The following is a 20,236-nucleotide window of genomic DNA, read 5'->3' as shown; positions in this document are numbered from 1 at the left end:
TTTCATGAGGATAGTTTCACTATAATCTCATTTTACAAATGAGGATGAGTAGGTTAGATGGTGAAGTCACTTCTCAAGGTCATAAACAGATCACCTGATTGTCAATCCAATAGTCCCCTCCCCCCATATTTGTGAATTGGGAAAATGTCTTGGGACATAAATTTAGTTCAATCAACACTTATTAAACACCAATTACGTATAATCCACTGCCATAAGTGATGAAAGCATAGAAGAAGAGTGGGGGAGGCACTTGTAAGTGTTAGGATTCTATATCAGGGCTTCTCACCCTTTCCACCATTAATATTTCAGGTTGGATAATTCTTTTGTTGTTGTTGAGGGGAAGGGCTGTCCTGTGCAATGGAGGATGTTTAGCAGCATCTCTGGCCTCTACCCCTAGATGCCAGTAGCAACCCCCTTGCCCTCCTATACATACCCAGTTGTGACAATCAAATATGCCTCCAGACATTGCCAAATGTCCTCTGGTGTGTGTGTGTGTGTGTGTGTGTGACAAAGTTGCCCCAGCTGAGAATCACTGTTGTACAGCAAGGCTTAAACGGGGTTGAGAACCGGAGAGCAAGCTTTCCAGGCATCTCAAAGTAGGACAGATGTTATATCAGTGCCCTTCTGTCTGGGCAGAGAGTCAGGGGAGGAGAGAACGGAGGGGGAGGTTGTGAGTGTGGCCACATGGAAGCAGAGCCCAGGAAGAGTTCTGGAGGAAGGTGGAAGATGGGGGCTGGTATCGCTGGATGGGGTCCTGGAGAACCTGTGGGGATTAAAACCCCTGGCTATGGGATGGGAGAGGTAGAAACATTTATGTACATGTTTGTAATGTGGATTTCAGCTCATTCTACGGAACTGAATACCAAAGAGGGAAATTACTTGTTCTTGAGAAGATCAGATTTGGGGAGAGGCCTGGCTGTAAATCCTGGAGGGACGACTTTAATGCCACTTAGAAATCAGGCCTGAAACACCCATAATGTTTGTCAGTCCACATTTTAGTGTTCTTGAGAAAGTGCGCAGAGTGTAGGGGATGAAATATGGCAGGTATTTGATTTAAAAAGCCTGCACAGATTTAATGTCCTGATAAAATGTATTAAATCTTTTAAGGTTTTAATGAATCTAGTATGTGTTTCATAAATCAAGAACTCTGCTAAGCCGTCTCCTGGTTTAATAAGAGTAAACTAGGAAATTGCTCTGAGCAGAAGCAAAATACATTTATATCACATTGAAAAGTAATAGATTTTTAAGCTGAGGGGGTCTTTCTGGGCCTTTTAAGCTGTTTGCTTATTACATTGCTCCAACTCCTTCAAATATTAAACCCCAGGCAAACATGTGCTTAACCGTATCAAGATGTGAGCTAGCACAAAGGTGAAGATTATTTGTAAGAGCAGAAAACAAAGCCAGTATTTCCTTACCCTGAGACCTCGGACCAAGTTGATTTTTGCACTGAAACCTGGCTTACGTGTATCTAGGCTCAAGGTGGCTGGTTAAAAGTCATTATTAACTGTTATTAAACCTCCTTTCCTAAATTCATTCACTCCTCCATCTTCACCTCCTCAACACATTTTCTGGACTGAAGTGGTAAGTGTGTAAAATACTTCTTGACTTTTACAGCTGACTGTGGGATGGCTCGTTAAGGTGGCTGCTCAGACTGTCGAGAGCAAGCATGCAGAACTTCTTCCCCTCGCCTTAAACCCAGGGCTGTAATGTTCACGCTCCAGCAGGGGTGTGGAGCTAGGTGTAGGTGTAACAGATGGGCCTCTCCGAGCAGACTGGGGATCAGACACCCCTGCCACTCAGCTGCCTTTGTGGACGGGGCAGGTTCTGGGTGAGATGCTGGTTCAGGGCATTGGGGGTGAGGTATGTTGGGGGAACGGAGGAGGCGGTGGGGGTGGGGCTGGAACATTCCTGTGCTTAAAAGCTGGCAGGGCTTGTGAGCTCTGCAGGGGAGGGAGCCGGCCCCATAAAGCTCAGTGTGGAGAAGCCTGTCCAACCTCATTAGCTGTCACGGGCAACAATACTGATCTGGCAATAAAGGCGATTCCAAACCTGTTGGTCATTAATCACCCGCCTGACAGTTGCGAATGGAAGTGGAAAAACCTCATCCCCCCTCTACCCTTCCCCTCCTCCCCTGGCCCAGCTCCGGGGTTTCGAGTTACCTCGCCATATATATGGGGATCGCTGCTGGGGGCTGGTCTCTTTCCCTTCCACTTTCCGTGGGGCCGGGTTCAGCTCGGAGAGGCCACAGGTTGGCCAGCACCTGGCAGACCTGATTCCTGCACAGAGACCAGGGACTGAGAAGGTGAAAGGAGGTGGCCTCAGAGGTCAGCCCTCACTGTGACCCCTGGGATCCAGGGCTGGGTCCTGGCAAGTTTGTGGACTTGGGGAAGCTGTCGTCAGCGCTCCAGCCCGTCTTTCCACACCCTCCCCCTCCTTCCCTGGCACTCCCTTCTCTCCCTCCTGCAGCCACTAAGTGCCAACATATTTCCCTTTATGTTCCTTTCCCTACTCTTCCCACCCCCTAACTTCCGTTCCCAAATAAGCAAATCTGAGCTCAGGAAAAGTTTTCATCTCAATCCTTTAGGGCCAATTCTGAATGGAAGACCCCTGTCCTTTCCCAGAGGAACTTGTCTTTCAGCCGCATCCCTAAGAGTGGCTTTGGGTGGACGGTGACGTTTGGTGTGTGGAGGTGTGGTCAGTGGGTGGGGTGGGCGGAGAGGCCGGGTCTGCACAGGCGCCCTTGAAGGCGGCCCACAGGAAGTGTGACCTGGTTGCTTGGCCTGCTCCTCCGAGTTGTGTATCTAGAGGAAGCAGGGACAGAGGAGGGGGTGTGCTAGAGAACCTCTGCAGCCCAGCCCAGGTGAGGACTCCCCAGCTCTTCAAGTTCCTGGCATGCTCTTCAGTGCCCTTGAGCGGGGTTGCCTTCAGGAGCAAGGAGGTGCAACTTCTGCGCAGTTTCAGAGAACTGGGAGGGAGGAGGGATGCGAAGAATTAGCCAGGAATTTCTGAACGGCAGCCTGAATATAGCTCACATACTTCTTGGCTTTTGTGATGGGCAGGCATGAGCGAGAGTAAACAGAATGCCAGCGACCTGGGAGGGGGAGACATTGCAACATATATTTTCAAGTGGTTGAAAACAGTCCTCTAGTTTGTCCAAACTTTTCTGAATCCCGCGGGTACAGACTGACCCTGGCCTGGCCATGCCCACGTGTGTTGGTGTTGCCTGCTCCTTCCATGGCAGAGGACAGAAACATCTGTGCACAGCTGATCCATCCAGACGACTTTGACAGAGACAAATTCCCATGACAAACTAATAGGAACAAAATGGAAAAAAGGACAGGCATAATTACAGTTTTTTAGAACCTGCTTTCCAGTTTCCCTTACACCCTTTTCCTTTTGCTCCTTCTGTTTCTCTAATACTGCGGTGGTTCTTACCTCTAGCTACACATTAGAATCACTTGGGGAGCTTTTAAAAACTAGTGATGCCGGTGCCACATTCCTGGTATTCTGATAAAGCTGGTCTGGGATAGGGCCCCCATATGGAGACAGTTTTAAAGGCTCTTCAGGTGATTCAAATCTCAGCGAGGGCTGAGAACTACTGGTGTGATATCTTGAAACTAATCATGGCAATTCACGCCATGGCATCTTTGCGTTTGAGGCTTTCTGTGTCTAGTGTGCCCTCTTCTCTTCTCTCTGCCTTTTGACCAACTGGTGCCACCTGTGTCAGGTGCCACTATGTATATTGCTTGGCATTATTCCAAAGGGAGAAACAAAAGATGTGGCCCTTAGTTGGGAAAATAATACACACACACACCCGTTTCTATCTGAAGACTAAATGGTCTGATACAAAATATAGGTGCTATACAAGCTCAGAGGAAACAGAAGTCAGCGAGGAAAGTTGCATGGAGGAAGGGGATGGGGCTGAGCATTAATGGGTGGGTTGGGTTTGGGTGAGGGGCCAGGGAAGGTAGAAGACTCAGGCAGAGGGGCAGCATGAGCAAATGAGTAGAGGCTGGAATGATCGGGGCACGTGCTCGGACAAGGAGATTTGCTTGATTAGATGGAAGGCTCAGCCCCAGCCCTTTCCCCTCCTTCAGCCTGTGCTCATCCTCACCACAGTTTTCAGAGCATTACTGTGGACTCTACTTAGTCATTGGTGTGTACCGTTCAGTCACTTTTATGTGTGTGTCTCTGGTTCTCACCATCAGATTTGTAAGCAACGGGAAGGCAGGGACTATATACCAGTTTGGACCTGTCATTCAATTCAATTCAACCCAATCCAATACAACATATATTTATTGAGTGCCAGCTTTGTGCCCGTTCTAGGTTTTGGGGATTCAACTAAACAGACAAAGATACTGGCCCTCCCGAGCCTAGATTCTAGAAGGGGATACAGGCAAGCACACACACAATAAGTAATATAGAGATGAATTATATAGGATAGTGAAAGGTGAGAAGTACCATGGAAAAAGGAAAAAAGGAAAAGAACAGGTGAATGTGTGTTGGTGAGTGTGCATGTGTGTACGCCTGTGTATGTGTGTAGAGTTATTAAATGGAAGGTATTGAATAGAAGGCATTATTAATAGAGGTATTAAATTGAAGGTCAGACTAGGTTTTCTTGAGAGGGTGAGCATTGACCAAAGACTTGAAAAAAATGAGGGATTTGCCCAAGTGGATATCTGGGAGAAAAGTTTTCTAGGCAGAGGGGACAGCTAGAGCCAGCTGGAGCATGCCTGGCATGTTTGAGGAAGGGCCAGAAGACCATCGGCCTGGAGCTGAGGGACTGGAAGAGGCAGTGCTGGGAGAAGACACAGGAGCTGGATCATGTAGGGTCTGAGGAACCCCTATGGACTTTGGCCTCTACACAGTAGGATTTCAAGCAGATGAGCTACATGATCTGACTTATTTTTGAAAAGCTCTCTTGGGCTGTTGTGTTGAGAATAGTGGGTGGGGGTGGGGTGTAGGGCCAGGGCAGAAGGAGATCTTTCATGAGATTGATTTTACAAACACAGCCCAACTCATGCAAGTCAGTGAAAGAAGACCTTTAAATATGCCCATGGGATAGCTACACATTATTCCTATGTGCTCATTGACACCATCATTATAAGATGCACATTATTTATATTTTTGACGTGACCAAATAAGCCTGACCAACCAGCTTACTCTCTAGGCTTGGATTCAAGAGACATTTCTCTCACCTAATCAGTACACAAAGATTTGTCATTGTCAGTAAAGAATGTAATGGGCTTTGAAGATGGTTTGCCAAGAGTTCCAGAGAGTTCAGAGCAAGGTAAGATACTAGAATAAGTGTGCACCATCTGTAGTGGGACGATATTTAGCTTGATATCTAAGTCCTACTATGTTTGTTAAAAAATTCTATTTATACTATTTCTTCTGTATCCCGCCTACTACTGGGCAAAGGTTGGGCACTCAGCACACAGCGCACTCAGCAAGTACTTGGGGGATGGACTTGAGCCTTGAGCATGCTGGCAATGTGGTAATTTGCAAGGCAGTATTAAAAATTCCATTTGAATCTCCAAATCCAAGTAATTTTAAGGAGGCAAACTCTTTTTTTTCCTCAAGGGAAGTAAGACATGCATATTTGAAAGAGATTTTTTTTTTTTTACCTTCTTCTCCTAAGAAGCCAAGGTGACCACTTTCCTGTTAAGCTTCTTATGAGTTTATTTAGGACACGGGTGGGGAGCCTTTTTTCTGCCAAGGTCCATTTGGATATTTATAATACCATTTGAGGGACATACCAAACTATCAACTTAAAAATTAGCTATGAAAAAAGCTCCTAGATTTATTGAATTTCAAGTCCTGCCTGTGGTTGCCTTGGCAGGGCCAGACCAAATGATTTCGAGGGCTGTAAATGGCCCTTGGGCCAGATGTTCCCCATCCCTGAGTGACTGGGCAGCCAGGAGGGTGATCAGTGTCACCCAGTAGGCAATATTGTCGAGTGACTTCTGTATTAGTCACTGAGAGAGGGTACAAAAGAAGTAGAAACTGCCACCTTTGCTCTCATGTTGCCTCCAATCTGTTGAGGAAACTGTGAACCATGAAAACAATAGGACACTGCAAAGACTCATGTTGGTGGGCTATTCGAGGAAAGGGAGCTCCTCATTACCAAGTGTTTGTGTATCATTTTAAACTTCTCAAGGTACTATAACATTCATGATCTCATTTTATTTGGTCCCCACAATAATCCTGTGAAATGCAATCACATATTGTTACTGCTGAGAAGAATCTTAGAGATCATCCATGTGGCCCCATCCCCTCATCTAGGAGAGGAAATTGAGGCCTGGGGTGTGTGAAGTGCTTTGCCCTGGGTCACCTGGGAAGCAGAGCTTTGGCAACTGGAACAGGATCTCTCGGCTCCCAGTCCAAGTTCTTTCCTACACGTTTAGAGTGGGGTTACAGGGTAAAGGTCACAGGAGCAATTAGTGAAGCTGGGGTGGGGAGGGGGAGCTTAATTTGGCAGGGGGAGAAAGAAGAGGCAGCTCGTGGGAAGAGCCCCAACTGTTGTTTCAAAGAGAGGCCGGGGCAGGGAAGATGTGATTCATCGAAAGGGGTGTCCTTAGGCCCAGAGTCACAATAGGAAACGTTAGCTTTTAGTTATTATTTTCTGAGGCTGACCCTCCCACACCTAGAGTGGTGGGAGCAGGGCGGTTAGGAATGCCTAACAGAGTGAAGGCCAGCCCACAGTGGTAGTTATAGGATGCCTCAGTAATGACCTGAATTCCTTTGCATGGGACATTTAGGTTCCAGCCACTGAGCTGGAACAAAGACCCCAGATGTGGGACACCCATGGGAGAAAGTCCCTGCTCCTGCCTGTGACCAGAGCCCTTCAGTTCTCAGGGGGGCCTTCCCGTGGTAGCAAGGCCTAAAGCTGAGGCTGCCCAGCTAGCTGTCCAGCTGTGCCCTGCTCCAAATGGAAAAAGCCACAGGACCCACAGGAAGGACAGGGAAGACGGAAGAAGCCCTGGTACAGAGGGGAGAAGTCAGGGGATGTCAGACATCAGGTCTTTGGGTCAGCCTGCCTCTGAGTTAGAGCTGTGCTTCTCAAACTTTAGTGTGCATGCAAATACCTGGTGACTTGCTCAAATGCAGATTTACAGCCAGAGTCTGGGGTGGGGCCTGAGAATCTGCATTTCTACCAGGCTCCCAGGCCTTGGCGATGCTGCTGGTGTTAGGGCCACATTTTGAGGGACAAGGCTTGAGAGGGAGAATTAACTTCCCCAAACCCTCACCTGGATAATGGCCTTCCCAGCTCTTTCTGCCTGAGGCCTTCCTTCTCTTAGACCATTTTGCACGCTCCCTGCCCTTTCTAGACATCTCCGGCCCCTTCCTCTGAACTGGCCAGTCCTCTGAAGGCTGGTGGCACTGATCACCTGTGCTGCTCATTTGGCCCTTAGCATCCATTGTCTGGGCTGCTCTTCTCTGTCCACTTGTTATTCCTCCAACTAGACTGGGCTACCTGGGCTTTGCCTCCCTCTGTCCTGGTAGGACGAAGCCACAACCTCCTGAGTACTGCCAGGATTCCGTGAATACTAACTCCTTGAAATGATCTGCCCTTCTGGAGCCAATATCTTTCCTGTGCCCTTTGTCACCTTGAACAGTTGGCCCAGAGAGTCCTTGCTGGACCAGTCTCCCTGTCCCTATTGCCTGGAGCTCTATTTCTAGAACAATGAGATGGATTCCGTTCCTCTCCTAAGAGAATGTTGAGTTCCGGAATGGGGGTGGAGGGGGGGTGGGTAGAGTTCTCTCTTGGCAAAGGAGGAACCCTCCCAGTCAGGCGGGCCAAGGGACCATTGATCTGAGTCCAGTGAAAAAGTGGCTTCTCAGGAGCCCGGGATCCAGGCCCACTTCTAGACAACTTCTCCTTTCAACTCTCTTGCCTGTGGTGCAACTTCACAAACATGCCAGCCCTGGCTGGCCCTGAGAGACAGCGGTGATGGCGATGGCGATGGCGATGATCGTGATGCTGGGGAGACCACAGCAGGGGTCAGGTGGAGTGGCAGGGTGGGAAGGGTGCAGTCTGAGGTTTCACCTACCAGAGACTTTTCTGTGGGGGACTGAGGAAATAGTGCGGGTTTGCGGACACGGTCATGTGGACCCGTTCCACCTGACTCGTGCCATAGGACAGTTGCACATATTAAAATATAGATGTCCACATGGGGCAAATTCACACACAGACTTCTCACCCCTTTCTCTTGCCTTTTATACCCCCCCAGACACACACACACACACACACACACACACACACACACACACACACACACACAAATACTTAACCAATTAAGTCTGTCGAGCGCTATTTGCAGATGATGGTGTGGAATTGTGCTGGAGTTGTGTCCGGCCTCATTAAATGTCAGCATTAACAATACGGCACTTGGCAATCAAGGCTGCTCTGTGGCTGTTAGTCATTAATCACCATCTGACAGTCCTGAATTGGAAACGAGGAGCCTGCTCACATGTGCTCTGTGTACCTAGTTACCCTCTCGGTAATCAGTCTAGGAAAAGTTTTCTTTGACTCCCTGCCTGGAGGGCCCCTGTCCTGGCGAGGGGGCAGAGGGTCATTAGGCTTTGGTCCCCTCTCCTCCTCCTCCTTCTCCTCACTGGGAAAAGATGTTGAGGTTCTAAAAAAACAGGGGAGAGAGGAGCGTATTGTTTTTGGCCTGCGCTCTCCGTCTCAGGCCTGCTTTATGTGGCCTTGTTTTTATATTCTGGCCCAATGGCCAGGAAAATTCTTTTCTCCCAGAAGAAATCGTGAAAGACAGCAGGGAGCTCTGTTCTGTTCCAAGAGCTAGTGGGGTAAGTTTGTAAAGTGTGTTCTCCCTGAGCTGCTCAGGTGAGGACCTCTGTCTGCTAGCTGGGGGGACTGGACTAATTTCAGGGATGGCTTCCAGCAACGTGAGCCTGAATTTCTGCAGGTCTTCTAGGTCCCTTTGCAGAATGGAGAGGGAGGCCAAGTTTCTCTTTGGGTCCATTCTCATCTCCTTTCTACAGCCTATTCATTCATTTGATGAAGAAATGACTCCTGAGTGCCTGTTGCGCACCAGACGTAGACTGGACACTGTGGATATAGCAGTGGCGCAGGTCAAAGTGGTGGCTTCCGGTGGGCAAGTTGAGGGTTAACTGGAGAATCCGCACTGTGGCCAGCCGCTCTTTGAACGGAAGTCCCCTTTCTCCACATTCCCAGTGTGTGTGCTGCCCGGCTGCCAGCTTCTCCCTGGGGGCACTAACCCCAGAGCTGCCTTTCCTGGGAAAATGTCCATGTTCCAGGACTTTCCTGACCTGGCTCCTTCCCACCCCTCACTGGTCTCAAGTCTCATTCCCTGCTGACCCTGCTCTCTGTCTACCTGGTGCTGTTTGTTCCCGAACAGGTTTGGTGAGCACTGATGTAGCAACAGGGTTGTCTTCTCCCTCTACCCCTTTGACAAGCGCATTTTCATGATTTTTTTTAGGACTTTGTTCTTTAACTCCAAGGAATGAGTTGGGGGAATTTCAGCCACCATGGTGGGTTGGTAGAGGAAGAAGGTCACTGACTGCCCGTCCCCAGTGGGTCTCCTCTGCCTGCCTCTAGGGTTTGCCACTCTAGCTAGCGGTCCCAGAGTGGCTGCCTTGCCCTCCGGACCACCTGCCCAGTTCTGTGCATGGGGAGACTGACAGAGGATAGGCTTCTGGTCACTGGGCCATTGGTGGGGTTTACGTTTTCTCTTTCTTGATGGCTATGGCTTTGTCCCTCCTTTGAGTTGTATCCCCAGGGTGTTTTTCTCTCACCCAACGAATGACTTCAGTTCAAAGATGTTGACAAATGTTTAAACCTTTTAGCTGTTTTCTGGTTAAACAGAATTCAGCAAGCATTTATTAATTGTCCGCCATGTGTCTGGCACTGTCCTAGGCTCAGCGGGACACAAAGACTAATAAAACACCCTTCTTGTCTTCAAGGAAGTTATGGTCCACGGGGCAGGGGGTGCAATGAGGGATCCTCACATAGAGAAGGACTATAAGGGGCTCAAGGGACTCAGAACAGGGGACCTATGACTGGTTGGGGTGAACATGAGACCAGGGGACTTGCGAGTAGACAGGCCTTTTAGGAAGAAGGAACAACTCGAAGCAGGTGCTTGATGTCTGGGAAATAGTGAGTTGTGCTTGCTCCTGTTAGGGTTCTGGCAGGGCAGGGTGGGAAGGGATATGGGGCCATTTTGTGGGTGACTTGAATGCTAGTTTAAAGGTTTGAACGTGATTAGACAATGGGCAGCCAATGGGTTTCCAAGAGTAAGAAACATACCCTTCCATTTTCCATTCAAAAATTACCTTTCTGCAAGAGAGAAAGCCCAGTTTCCCCCAAGCTTCACACTCTAGGGAAGGGCCTTGTAATTATATATTGACTTGCGTGATCATTAGTTTAATTTCTGTCTCCATCAGCAGCTCCATGCCACAGCTCAGGAGCTAGAAGACCTCAAAGCTCTGCCCCAGGCCTCCCTGCAGCCCTCTGGAGAGAAGCGCGTCAGCCACATCACTTCTGATCTTCCTCTGGCTTGCGCTGCTCCAAGGTCCTGCCTTGCCAAGGCAGTTGTTGGTGCCCCAGACTGAAGGATGACTGGGCAGCCAGGGCTCTCACTCCGCACCCCTTGGCTCCCCTTCTCCTTCTAGCCCTTCCTTCTTCTGGTTCTTCCCAGACAGGCTGAGCTACTGAGTTTTTGTCCTTCCCGTAGGCACAGCTACAAAGGAAAGCACTTCCGTGATAGGAGATCAGGCTGATGTTCAGGGGTAGATGTCCCCTGCCTGAGACACTCTTCCCTCTTCACCTGGCCAACCACTGAAGGTCTCAGCACCAAGGTCATGTTCCCGAAAAGGCTCTCCTTGACCCTGGTTCTAAATGAGGGTTCCTCGTTCCACCCTTTCTGTATGCACTCTGCTTTTCCTGTGCTGCTATTATCACAATTTATAATTATACATTGATTTGTTTAGTTTTTTCCGCTCCTTGTTAGTCTGGAAGCTCCATGAAGGCAGGAAAAGAGTGTCTTTTTACTCACTATTGTATGCCCAGAGTCTAACCCTGTGCCTGGCATGTGGTAGAAACCCAGTAGATGGTGCTGAATGAATGCATTCATGGTCTGGGTCCATCTGGGAGCAGGATGATGTCAGAGCTGGTTGGGCATTTATCCAGCGGCCTGGGGGTAAGTAAGCTCTGGGACTTTTTTTCTCTCTCTCTTTCAGAAGGAAAGGGAGAGAAGAAAATGGGGAGTGGGTTGGTGTTCTTGGGAACTGTCCTCATGGCCTGGCCCATGGAATGTGTTTCGCCTGCTCCACAAGAGATCCTGGATGATGGCCCTAGTCACAGGGAGCCACCCACCTCCTCTGATAGTCTCCAGCCCTTGGAGACTGGCTTGAAAAAGGAATCTATGGATGTTCCAAAAAGAAACGCACACTCCTAACCCCACCTTCCCTTCACTCACTTGTTCCTGAAGGATTCTGAGAATGTAAAACCCAAAGAATTTTGGGTGCCATTCTTTCCCCCAAAGCATGGAGAAGCCATAATCTGTTGGGAAAAACAGGAAAGCAGAAGAGAAAGGGAAGAATACAGAACTTAGAGCAGGGTTGGTTTGAGGCAAGCAGCAGAGGAGAAAAGTTAGTACTGGGGGTGGGTAGGGCAACACCCTAATGTCCTCCTCTCTCTTCATTCAAGGTTCTTCCCCTCTGAGTGGGCTTGAGGGGTGTGAGAGCGGAAGGAAGCAGAGAAGTGGGCAAGACCCTTAGGGCATGAGGGAGGGAGGAGACCCTTTGTCAGGCCTAATACCATCCCATGCATATTTGGGATTGGAGGGGACATTTTTGGTTGTCTCCATATTGAAGGGGGTGGGGTGCTACCAAATAAGCAGTGTCTTGAGATCAAGGATGCTAAACCTTCTGCCCTGCATAGAAGGGTCCTGCCCAGTAAACAACTGTCTTGCTCCAAACATCAATAGTGACCCCTCTGAGGTACACTGGGAGATAAGAGAAAAACAAGGACGTTGATGCTTTATCTCTTTGGGGCTTTAGACACCCCCTAGTTTCTGCCTCCAAGCTCCTGAGACCCATGGAGAAAAAGCGAATCGGCCCATCCCTGACCACGGGTGTGTGTGGCATGGCATTAAGGAGAGCTTGGGTCCCTCTCCTCTTCAGTCCCCTTTCAGCCCGCCCTCTGCACCCCTCAAACCCGCAGGCCCTGCTCACTCCAGCCAGGCCTCACTCAGCTGGGACAGTTAACGGTTTCCATATGCTGGGCTGCTCCTGAGTCAGAAAACCAGAGAGGAATGGGAGCGATGCTCGGATAGAGGTGGCTGTGAGCAGAGGTGAGGGGTGGCGGGGGGAAGGTCCGTGGGTTGGTGGGAAAGGTTTTTTTGGGGTGTTGCTGTGAGGGGGAAGTGCTGGGGGAAGTCGACGGCAACACGTTCTAGCCTGTTGGGAGGACGGCTGTTGGCACCAGGAGAAATCCATCCAGCGGAGCCAACCCTCATTAATCATCCGGGCAGCTGAACTGCCAGCTCCTTTCAAGATCTTTCAAGAAGGGTTTTCACCCAAAATAGAGTTGAAAATGTGCTGGGCCCTACTCAGAATCTCATCAGTCTGGGCATTATGGGAAGTGTCAGGCAGGCTGTGACAGACAAGGCCCACTCTGTTCAAGGGGTCCTGACTCCCACAGCCTGTCATATCAAGCGTCTGATCAAATTTGACAGCTTCATTTGTACCTACAGAATAGATAAAAGGGGCTGTTCATTGAAACAAATGGAGGGGAAGGGGTGGGGGAGGGAAGGGAGGTGAGGGTGAGAGGGATCGAATGTGTGTGTGTGTGTGAGTGTTGGGGGGAGGAATGGCACTGGGGGAGGGCCAGAGGGGAGGGTGATGGTTAGGAGCAAGGGGTGCAAAGAAGGATGCTCTCTAAGGGCATTTCCTCTTCCAACACTCCCAGAGAGGGAGCGGGGTCACTGGAGGCAGGTGAGCATCAAGATGAGATGGGTGTGAAGGCCCCATTTGTCACTGTAGCCCTCAGGAGGCTTCTGAGCCCTTGGCTGTGCTCTGGGCCTTGAAGCTGTAACTGGAGCCAGGAAGGTGGACCCTGGGAGCTGGAGAGCCCAGGGTGGGTGGCTATGACCAGGAGAGCTGGGCCAGCAAGTGTGATGCATGTTACAATTCCAAACCCGGCGCTGAATTTTTTTTTTTTAAATATCTTTATTGATTTCAGAGAGAGGAAGGGAGAGGGAGAGAGAGAGAGACAGAAACATCAACAGTGAGAGAGCCATCATTGATCAGCTGCCTCTCGCACGCCCCCCAACTGGGGATGGAGCCCACAACCCAGGCATGTGTCCTGACTAGGAATGGAACAGCCATCTCCTGGATCCCAGGTCGATGCCCAACCGCTGAGCCACGCCGGCCGGGCAGCCTTGCCCTGAATTTTGCAAAGAGCCTGCCTTCCCTCTTGCTGCAGCCCCTCCACTGTGCTCACCTGCGCTGTCTGGGCTGAGGCTGTCTTCCTCCTCTGACTAGGCTGCTGGGTGGCTGCGCCTGTGCTGAGAGTCCTGCAGCACTGACCCCTTAAGCTGTACTTGCAGTTGCCTCTGAGCTTCCTGCAGAGGGCAGCTGGTTGGCATGAGCTGGAGGGATGCCCCCCAACACACCTTGCACAGCTTGGCTTTGGGCTTTGATCAGGCTGCACCACCAGCCTCGAAGACCTCTTCTTCTTCCCGTGGGGCTAAGTGAACAAATGAATCCTCCTAGCTCCCAGTGTGCTCTGAACACTTTTTATAGGTCCCCTTCATTTGTTAATATCCTTTACTTCACATTATTAATATGTGTTTGAACTCTTTTCCCTATGAGATTGTAAGCAGGTTGATGTGAAGGTCATGTCTTAGGGATCTATCCTCTGATAGCATTAGCACACATAGTAGGTTCTAGAGAAATATTCCTACAAGTACATGTGCACTCAAGGCTCAGCTGTGACCATCAGGAGGTGAAACTTGGGTCAGAAGACTTAAGGTTCCTTCCTGACCTATGGTCTTTAGAGGAAAGGGTCAGAGATATTTACAAGGCTCCGCCTACCTTGCCCCCACCCTTCTGGAGCCTTTGGGAGATTTAGAGAAAGGCCCTCTTCCAGGATGAGGCAGCCCAGGCCAGGGGCCATGGGTGGCCGTGGAGCCCTCACTTGCTTCCTTGGCCAGATGCCCTCATGTGCGGCATCACCTGTGTGACACTAGGTGGTGGCTCTGGTGGCAGGAGTATGGGTTTTGGAATCAGCTGGACTTGGTAGGGATCTTGCCTCTACTGCTTACTGCTTTGTGATCTTGAAATGTGTTCAATAACAGACTCACCGTAGAAACTTGCTGCCAGGATTGAATGAATCTTATGTGGAAAGTGCTCAGCACAGTGCCTGGCACACAGCAAGCACTCAATAAATATTAGAAGAAAAAAGGCCGTGTCTAGTCCCCATTGCCCAGGCCTTTTTCATTTCAACTGATGGCACATAGTGTTGATGGCGCTTGTTTGGCAGTGACCATTGGTCATTATCACTTTGAATCAATCCTTAGCTTTTTGTAAGTTTCACAGTTGAACATATTGCTAGAGTCCAATCCATTGAAGGTTCCTGCCCTTCTTGTAAGGAGGGGCTGTTGATATGCTGCCTTAATACTCAAAGAGGTGGTACTTTGCAAGCCACCTGGTGGACATCTCAGGACCACAAGGTATGCAGAAGTCCTATATCTCTTTGGACTTCAGGGTCTCATAGCCCAGAGAGGTCTGTCCTAACCGTAGAGAGGCCAGCCTTGTCTGGCTAGAGCATTCTGTTCCTGGAGGCACCTGGTTCCTATGATTTCAAATGTAAACTTTCTCCAGGTAAACAGGGCTCAGTGGGTTTGGAAGGAGCTGTTTGGGAAGGCCTGAGAAAGCAGGGTGGAGGTGAACTGGAGTGAGGGAGAGGTGAGCTCTTATCTGGCTTCTCCCTTACACCGTGTGACCCTTGGCAGTCCCTACATGCCATCCTTTCATCACAAAGCCACTTTCCCCCTGTGTTCAATCAACACGGGGAGGGAAAGATGAAAGCTGGTCAGAGCACCAACAGTAATACCTGTGGTAGACCCCTCCAGCTCTCCTCTCCTTCTGGGCATGAGGGAGGGTCAATGTCCTACTCTTGCAGTTAGGAGGGGCCATGTGACCAGTTCTGGCCTGAGAATTATGAGAGGTGACATATGCCATTTTTGACCTGAAACATGTAATTATTCATGCAAGACCCTCCAGCTCTCCCCTTGCTGTGACCACTGAGGGTATTTCTCTTCAGTCAGTGGGCCTGATTAATTATATTCAACACTGATGCTTTCTGATGTGTCGTCGTTGTTAGACTTAACTATAGTCCTCAGTTTACTTAATCAAATACTGACTTAGGTGCTTCTGTGACAGAATTTTGCAAATGTGATTGAATTTCGCAAATGTGTGGATCAAAAGGGAGATTGTCTGGGGTGGGCCTGATCTAATCAGGAAAGCCCCTTAAAAGAGGGCTTAGGCCTCCCTGAGCTCAGGACCTCCAAATGCTCATGCCAGTAAAGTTTCAGCTTGCTGTGATATTCCCTTCCTGCCTGCCTGCCCTACAGACTTCCACTTGCTTAGCTAGCCACCACAGTTGCACAATGCCTGGAGATAAGTGCCTTTCTCTATTACTGGTCAAACCCTGTGATACAGAGATGCCTATCAATCCACAGTGGAGATGTAGTGTAAGTGTAAGATAAGCCTTTGTTGTGTTAAGCTCCTCAGATTTTGGGGGTAATTTGTTACATAGCATAATCCAGCCTATACTATCACAACAGCATTACTAGAGCTCTTCATCCATCATATCTTAATTAGCTTACACATCTGCCTCCCGACTAGGCTGTAAGCTTGTTTAGGCAAAGTCAGTATCTCATTTTTTAAATCGCCAGAGAAGACCGTAATACCTAGTAGGTAGTGGGTACTCTGTAAAATTTACTGAATGAGCCAAACTCATTGCACTGAGTAGCATCTCAGCTCTTGAAAGGGAAGGGCAGGGCCAATGTTGTTTGAGTTGCATTATGTCTAGCATGGTCCCAGCACATGCAGGCACTTTGGCCAAAATGTATTGATGGGACAGGTTCCCAAATTCTGTCCATCTGTAGCATCTAGACCCACCTTACTACAAAGTCTGAAGCTACTTGGCTTAGTGCAAAGGGTTTTATAGTCAGAACTGGGTTAGAATCCTGGCTCCTCAGCTCTTTAACTGTGAGATCTTGGGCAATTTACTTAACCTCTCCAAATTTTAGTTTGCTCATTAAAGGGAGCTGGAAGTTTTTTGTGAGTATAAAATACCCAGCATATATTATATTTAACTGTGCCATGGCACACAAAAAATTATGCTTTTTGAGCTGCCTTAGGTGGCCCATTTCTGTACAATTTGTTTGGTGGCACATGTATTTGAAGTTGAAAAAGTAAGAACACGGTCATACTATTTCCTTATGGACTGTGTACAAACCCGAATACAACTGACATCACATGTACACCCAGGAGAGCAAACAGGACATGGGGAAACCCGCAATGACATTTTCCCAATTACTGTTTCCATTCTAAAATCTGGTGCTCATTTAAACTCCAGAAGGATCATTTTATTTTATGTTCCAAAGAGCTGCGGAGATACTCACTGGCCACTCAGAGCAGAGGTCCCCCCACTGTGGTTTGATTTTTATCTGCGTTTCATTTCTCCCCTCGCCAGTCCCATTTTCCAAAAGCAATTGGCTGTAGGCTATGAAAAATGTGACTCTTTTTGAAGACCTTGGGTTAACCTCACAGGAATCTCAACAATATTTTTAATAATAATGTTTGACCCACTTCAGCACCCACACAGTCTTTGAAATACTGAAATCGCCCTATATTCAGCATTTCATCAAATTAAAACTATGTTAATAATTCCTTTTGTTGAAGACAGTCCTCTGGGTGAAAAGTCCACAGTACACATTCTTCTTGTATGTCCTCCCTCGCTCTCCATGATTTAGGGGAAGTTGTGAGGTTTCTTTTTCTGGATCTTCCACATTGCTGTCCTGATAGGAACTTTAGATAATATATGACCGGGGGCCAGTGACCGGGCATTCTGAACAAGTCTGACCCCCATAATGCTTCACTCTTTAAACATTTTATAAACTTATAGAATATTACAGTTAGAAAGGACTTAAAGACTATCGGGCCCAAAGACTTCATTTCAGAAATGGGAAAGAGACTCAGAGAGATTAAGTGACTTGCTCAGGGTCACACAGCAATCAAGTTTCAGAAAAGCCGAAATCCAGGTTTCCTGACTCCCATTTCAATGCTTTCTCTACTATATGTACAATGACCTGACTTGCTGAACTTTCTGGGACAGCCCTAAAGTTCACCAAAGTGAACTTATAACTATTGTTTCCATTTTGAAATTTATAAACTATGGACACTTAATTTTTTCTCAGCCAGCAGGTTCAAGTCCTTTTTTCTTAAGAGAGCTTTCCCAGTTCATCTGTGATCCAAATTCACTGACAGCTTTTCCTGTTTTAGGAAGTGTTAATAATGCTGGTGATTCGCCACCACCCTGGGAGAACTTGGAGAGGCACTTCATTTAGGAAGACACACAAACTATTTCCATGCCTGGAACGCTCAGTGGAAGGTGCAGCTGTCTGGAGAGGGCGGGTGGAAGAAAATTCAGATGTGTTGTTTACAACATTAGTGAAGCCTGTTCCTTGATCTGCTTTAGAAATGGAAATTACGGGCTCAGGGGCTCGAAGTTCCAGCCCTCTCACCACTGTGGAATGAAGGCCTCATCCATCTTTCCAGCTTAGGAGGAACTGGGGAGCCTCCCAGCAGATTGGAGCTCCCATGGGAAGGTCCCCAGCATCTGCCCCAGTAGGCACCCTCCTCCCCCTCCAGCTCCTGCAGCTCGACCATCTGATCTGCACAATTAGCACCTTATTATACCCTGTCCTATTCTCCATGGTCTGCACAGAAGGATTTAGCACTTTAATAGATCAGCATAAATGCAGTTATATATAAGGCCATCTAGCTTCCTGTCTCATGGGTATGTCTCGTCTTCCCCAAGAAAAATGGGCAGGAATCCTGTCTGAGTTCTCTTCGGTCTCAGGGCATCCAGCATTGTGCCGGGCATGCCATAGGAATTCTGTGCATTATGTTTGCTTGGATGATTGACCGCCTGGACTGTAATCCCAAATACTAGGGCTCTATTTCCAAGCTGCCATTTCTCTATTTTGGTCATTAGATACATCATTTGTCAAAACATAAACCGTACAAGTGGAAAGTAGCTACCACTCTTGTGGTCCCCCCACCTCTTTTTAAGAGTTGAAATCACCCATTGGGCTCAATCAACTTCCTGCAAAGCCCCTGACCTTGTTCCCACCCCGGGACCATGGGGTTGCTTCGGTTTTCTGCTTTTGCCCCATCAGTCCCCTCCCCCGCCGCCCCCTCTGCTGGGTGCCTTTCCTGTACTTGGACTCGGTGGTTGACAGGTGGTTTGGGGGACTGGAGGAGAAAATGTGGGCATGCTGAGTGTTACAATAGGGCAGGTTTTGTCCAGGCGCCATGGTGCGTCCCCGCTGACCTTGGAACTGAGTGACTGGGGACAACCCAGGGGAAGCCGTTTCCTTCCCTCTCTGGGCTGCAGGTTTTTAATGTCTTCTTTGTTGGTCTGGGCCCCTGGAGATTGAACTGAAGGGAGAGACTTTGGGCTGCTCCCTCCCTCCCGGACAAAATGGTGCATGCTTTTCCTGTTTAAACAGGGCGCAGTTGTGAAGTGCCCTGACTTCGCACACACCAAGGCCCGGCAACGGCTGCAATAAATCAATAGGAAAATAGAAGCTGCCAGTTAGACTAAACAAGTGCATTTGCAAAGACGGCTAGCCCTCATTAATCACTCTGACAGTCCTAAAAACACATTTCCCCTTTAATGACTGTATTTGGATAATCAGTGCTTTTTCCTCCTCAGTCAGAGTTTGAGTAACAGACAGCTGGTGTTATTACAGCCATTGGGGAGGGAGTGCTGGGATTAGGGTCGAGGGAGAGCCGTCCACTGGAGGTCTCCGCAAACGCAAACGGGGCTGGCTGCAAAGCTGTTGTTATGCAATAATGAGGGGAAGCTTTGTACTGCCATTGATGGCTCCTGGGCAGCCATGTGCAAGTTCCCCCCAAACCTTGACACCCACCTGCATTATGTGAACACAAAAGCCTCATGTTGGGTTTTATGAGCCTTGGCAGATTTCACCGGGTGGGGGAGGCAGGAGTTCCTCTGGCAGTGAGGTAAGAAGATGGGTCGGTGTGATTTGGCTTTGTTTCTTTTAGGTGACTTTGGCTTTCAGGAGAAAGTTTGAAACCCAGCACATTCCTCTTTATAAATGATGTAACACATTAATGCACAGCACATTATGAAAATGGTAATTCAAACCCATAGTGCTCCAAATTAAACCATACATTATCAGATGCACTCAACCATCTATTTTACAAAAAGACAGGATGAATGAAATCAAATCAAACAGAGAACCGGAGTGCGGCTTCCCCTACAGAATGATTAATAAAGCGCAGAGCCGAAGGACTGTTTTAAGACGAATGCCACGGTAACCCAGCCATACATCAGGGAGGAGTTAGTTCATAGACTGAGAGAGACATTGCAGGATGCTGGGTCGGGCAAAGCAGTTATGGCCGCCTCAAGGTGGTGAATGGTCCCACAACCCCCACTTGGGCTACAGATTTCTTAGGAGGTGGGTTTGTGGGGGGATGATTGGGAAATTAAAAATTAACATCATAGATTTCTGTTTGTGTCAAACCTATATCTTCCCCTCTCCTCCTCCCTTCCTCCCACAGCTGCCCACGAGGCCACAAAAATAACCGGGCGAGAGGTGTGAAAATATGACCTGGAGCCAGGAACGTCCTGTGTCTCAAGTTCCAGCCCTGTGGCTTCCACCCTTCCTGGTGCCTTAGGAACCCAGGCCCCACTTCTGGCGCCTGGGAGAGATTAGAGGGGAGAAGGGGAGGAGGCTAGGATGAGGTGGGGAAGAAGGTGGAGGTGATTCTGAAAGGAAAGAGTTGCTGGATGAATCAATTATGTGAATTAAACAGTTGGTGGGGAGTATTATCTCTATTAAAACAGCAACTTTGTTTAATGAGAATTTAGCTACCAAACGTAACAAATTCCCCGCCAGCTACCAGCTAATTAAAACAGCCACAT

The 20,236-nt window shown here is 48.6% G+C and overlaps 1 long non-coding RNA gene across 1 annotated transcript in view; it reads left to right on the top strand.

Moving 5' to 3' along the window:
• LOC107535298 (uncharacterized) overlaps nt 1-19,968 on the top strand; it is a 48,145-nt gene extending 28,177 nt beyond the window's left edge. Inside the window, exon 5 of the long non-coding RNA XR_015714025.1 lies at nt 19,873-19,968. This is a non-coding gene — a long non-coding RNA (uncharacterized LOC107535298). The remainder of the gene's footprint in view (nt 1-19,872) is intronic.
• The last annotated feature ends 268 nt before the right edge of the window (nt 19,969-20,236 follow it).

The sequence above is a fragment of the Miniopterus natalensis genome, chromosome 2, assembly GCF_054644295.1.
Source record: "Miniopterus natalensis isolate mMinNat1 chromosome 2, mMinNat1.hap1, whole genome shotgun sequence".
NCBI lineage: Eukaryota > Metazoa > Chordata > Mammalia > Chiroptera > Miniopteridae > Miniopterus > Miniopterus natalensis.
Note: the sequence above shows the minus strand (reverse complement) of the source record. Positions and strands in the feature narration are given on the sequence as shown.